General features: G+C 39.5%; 1 non-coding gene across 1 annotated transcript; it reads left to right on the top strand.

The window, feature by feature from the left end:
* Window positions 1-2,878: 2,878 nt before the first annotated feature.
* Window positions 2,879-2,985, top strand: LOC128285764 (small nucleolar RNA R71). The gene has a single exon (XR_008276314.1). It is a non-coding gene; the product is annotated as a small nucleolar RNA R71 (small nucleolar RNA).
* Window positions 2,986-4,629: the final 1,644 nt, after the last annotated feature.

A 4,629-nucleotide genomic window follows, 5' to 3' on the forward strand; every position in this document is an offset into this window, starting at 1 on the left:
AATAAGGTTGAGAAAGTGAACCAAAGGCTATTATAAGGCGGTGCACGAGTGTGTTGGTGGCGAGCACGGGCGTGTGACGCGGGGATGAAGCTGTGTGGTGGGAAAATGGAGGGTAAAGGGAGGGGAAAATGGGGATTAATGCAATGGGGTGGATTTGAGGGTGGTTTGGGGGTTGGGGAAGTGAGAATCTGGGGAATGGTGGCTGGAATAGGGATTAGGGGTTGGGGGAGGGTAGATTTCGGCTAGGTTTTTGAAAGGAGGAAGAAGATGAACAGTGGTTTGCATATATAGTGGAGGGTCACACGGCCTAGGGCCACACCCGTGTACTTTGAGGGTTAGCCCGTGTTTTTCAAATTTTACGAGTCAGGTCATGCCCAGCTACTATCACACGCCCGTGTGTCTTGGGTGTGTGTCAAACACGACCATGTCGCACGGCCGTGCCTAGCTTTTTTCGTATCTCCTATGCTCGTATTTTATGGTAGCTACACGGCTGAACGGCACGAGCGTGTCGCACGCCCATGTCGAAGAAACAGAATCGAGCCTTGTCCCTGGCACGCCCATGGTTTTTATCTTCACGCCTGTGTTTTTCCTATCAAGTTCACCCACAGCCATGTCGCACGGCCGTGGGGATTTCTCACACCTCGTGTTTTGGGGAAATCATGTTATACTTCCACACGGCCGTATCGCACGGCCGTGTCTCTGCCCCTGTTTGGCCACGGGTTTAGGCACGCCCGTGTGTCTGGCCGTGTGCGCTGAAAAACTTTGCAATTCAAAGACTAAGTTAATGATTTGAAGTGTTAGAAATTAAAAATAAAGAAGTCAAAATATGTTAGTGCTCGGGTTGCCTCCCGAGAAGCACTTATTTATAGTCTAAGCTCGACTTACCTCTCTGTTGATTTATCATGGTGGTTTGAGGAGTTCATACTCTTTGTTCCTGATGTCAATCTTAAAATAAGGTTTTAATCGGGTGTTGTTTACCTTAAAAGTGCTGAACTTGGGATGACTCACCTCAACCGTACCGAATGGGAAAATACTGAGTACCGTAAGAGAGATTTCCTCATTTGGTGTGGTAGTGACAATGTGGGGATCTGCGGCATCCAGTAAGACTTTATCGCCAACCTGAAGTTGATTAGGAGAGGTATCGGGCTTGTTTTGGCGTAGTTTTAGTTTATCATATGTTTTCGGTTTGTGTGCTCGCCATTCATCTAGCTCCTCTATTTGAAGCCTTCGTTTTTTATAGATGTCTTTGTTCGCTACTTGATAGTAGTGCACTATCTCAGTTGTCTTGGTTCGTGGAGGTTCCTGCAAGGACGATTGAATATTAGTTTTATCATCGACAGGTTTTATAGCATTATCTTGAGTTTTAGAGGTTTTGACTGAGTCGCGTGCTTGAAGTGTTACTGCGTCATCACCTGCACGAAGTGTTAGCTCTCATGTGCCTACATTAATAATGGTTCTGGCAGTTGCTAAAAAGGGTCATCCTAAAATTAAAGGTATCTCATTATCCTCATCCATATCTATGACGACAAAGTCTACTAGGTAAATAAATTTATCAATTTTAACGAGAACATCTTCAATAATACCCTTAGGAAATCTAACTATTTTCTCAGCCAATTGTATGCTCATCCTAGTCTGTTTGGATTTACCAAGACCTAGTTGTTTAAACATTTTATACGGTATAACATTTATACTTGCCCCTAGATCAGCTAAAGCATTATTCACAGATAAACTACTAATTAAGCAAGGAATTATAAAACTCCCTGGATCTTTCAATTTGTTAGGTAGCTTATTCTTTAGAATAGCTGAGCAGACTGCATTGAGTTCCACATGCGATGTAGCGTTTAATTTTCTTTTATTGGTCAGAAGTTCCTTTAAGAATTTTGCTGAGTTGGGCATTTGCGAAAGAACTTCAATAAAGGGCAAGCTAATATGTACTTTTTTTAAGAGTTTGACAAACTTACTGAATTGTTCTTCTATTCTATCTTTCATCATCGCTTGAGAATATGGCACACGAGGTTCATGATTCGTACTTACCTGTTTAGGATCATTATTGTTTACCTCTTCTCGTCCTTTGTTCATCGCGTTGTCTTACTATATTTTTGGCTCGGGTACAATGAGTCTGTCCTTATTTTGAGTGCTAATTGCATTGAGGTGTTCCCTTGGATTAGGTTCAGTATTACTTGATAAGCTACCTTGTGGTCGTTCGGAGATTAGTTTGGATAGCTGGCCTATCTGAGTTTCGAGTCCTTGAATTGATGCTTGTTGATTCTTAAGTGCTGTCTCGGTATTTTGAAAACGGGTTTCTGACACCGAGATGAATTTAGAAAGCATCTCTTCAAGGTTTGGTTTCTCCTCTTGTTGATAAAGTGGCTGTTGAAAACCCTGAAGATTTTGTGGCTTTTGATTCCCTTGACCACCCCAGGAGAAATTTGGGTGGTTCCTCCAACCTGTATTATAGGTATTACTATATGGGTTATTTTGAGATCAGAAGTTATTGTTACCCATATAGTTGACTTGTTCCTCTTCAGTTGTAGGATTGAAGGATTGGTATTCTGTATGCACACCTCCGCCACTTGAGTCACACCTCATTACTAGATGTACCTGCGTAAAACTAAGTAAGCCGTCAATCATTTTATTAAGAAGTTCTACCTGATTAGAGAGCATGGTGACTGAATCGATGTTATAAACGTCGGCTGTTTTTGTTGGCTTAGTCCTTATAACTTGCCACGGATAGTTATTCAGTGACATCTCCTTTATAAATTCATAGGCATCTTCTGGTGTTTTATTGTTGATGGTTCCGCAAGTAGCTGCATCAACCATTTGCCGAGTCGAGGGATTCAGGCCATTGTGGAATGTTTGCACTTGAAGCCAAAGTGGTAACCCATGGTGAGGGCACCTTCTCAGTAAGTCCTTGTATCTCTCTCATGCATCGTAAAGTGTTTCTAAATCCATCTTCACAAAAGAAGAGATATCGTTACGTAATTTAGCCGTTTTAGCCGGCGAAAAATATTTTAGTAAAAATTTCTCGGTCATTTGTTCCCAAGTAGTGATAGACCTTCGTGGTAATGATTTCAACCACTGTTTAGCTTTGTTTCTCAGTGAAAAGGGAAATAACCAAAGACGAATGGCATCATCAGAAACGCTATTGATTTTGAATGTATCGTAAAATTCCAGAAAATTTGCTAAATGAGCGTTGGGATCTTCATCCTGTAAACCATCAAACTGAACAAACTGTTGTATCATCTGAATAATGTTAGGTTTTAATTCAAAATTATTTGCAACTACAGCAGGTCTAACTATGCTAGATTCGATTCCTGTCAAAGGAGGTTTAGTATAATCATACATAGTACGTGGAGCAGGATTTTGATTAGCAGCAATTGTAGGAGGGAGCTGATTGCCTTGGTTTTCAGCCATCTCGTCGGTTGGGGTTTGAGTATCGTCTTCTTGCCCGTTCTCCGTGTATCGTAAGCTACACCTTATTTCTCTTTGATTTTTACGAATTGTACGATCGATTTCTTCGTAAAAAAGTAATAGTCCCGACGGGTTTCTTCTAGTCATAAACCATAAAAACCTACCAAGAGAGAGAAAAAGTAAATTAATAAATAATAAAATAAAATAAAATTGTAAGAAAAATAAATGGCTAAAGTAATAAAAATTTAGTGTTCCTAATATTTCAGCCTCCCAAGAACGCAAGGTCAAAACTTGATCTCGTGATTCGTAACAAGTAATAAATATTTATAATGAAGATCAAACCTAGACTAACTATTATCACAACGAAAAGGAAAGCGCACCTATCGAACAATAGTATAGAAATGGCAAGACCGGGATACCATACCCAAGGGAACCAAAAGTACTAGTAATAACTATCTTTTTATTATCTAGCCTAGGAATAAAAGGGTTTGTTTATTAAACTAATTATCTAAACTAATTAACTGATTTAATTAAAGTGAAGAGAAAATTTGGAAAAAGACTTGAAGAAAGCAATTGATAAAGACGACACCCAAGGAGGAATCCACCTAGATTTCACTTGTTATCTGACTTTGAACCGGATGATTTATTCACTTGACTTGATCCGTGAGATTCCCTAATCTATGTTATTATCCCTTTTGAGACTAATAACGTCTAACCCTCAGTTGAATTAATCGAAATTTCTTTCTTAATTAAAACCCCTAGGGAAGCAGTAAATCACTCTATGGACTCCCATATTAGGTTTCACACTAATTTGGCAAAATCTCGTAACCCTATTTCTAGGCGTTCGATCAACTCTACTTAATTATGTCAAATCTACTCTTAGGCAGGGTCTATTCCTCCTCTGCATAAGCACATCAAATCATGAATTAATAACCGGGATATCAACTCAAGCATTAAGAACACATAATTAAGAACAAATCAAATATTTATCATACAGTTCAGATAATAATAACAAGATCCATCATAGGCTTTATCCCCCTTAGGTATCTAAGCGGTTTAGTTCATAATAAAATAAGAGTACATCTCAAAAGTATAAAAATAAAAAAACATGAAGAAAACTCTAAAAACCCCTGAAGGAATTGAGAGAGAGATCTTCAGTCTTGGAGTAGCTCCGGCTTTTGGGATGGATCGTCTGGCTTCCTTCAAGTAATTCCTGGC

Source organism: Gossypium arboreum, chromosome 12 (assembly GCF_025698485.1).
Source record: "Gossypium arboreum isolate Shixiya-1 chromosome 12, ASM2569848v2, whole genome shotgun sequence".
Classification (NCBI taxonomy): domain Eukaryota; kingdom Viridiplantae; phylum Streptophyta; class Magnoliopsida; order Malvales; family Malvaceae; genus Gossypium; species Gossypium arboreum.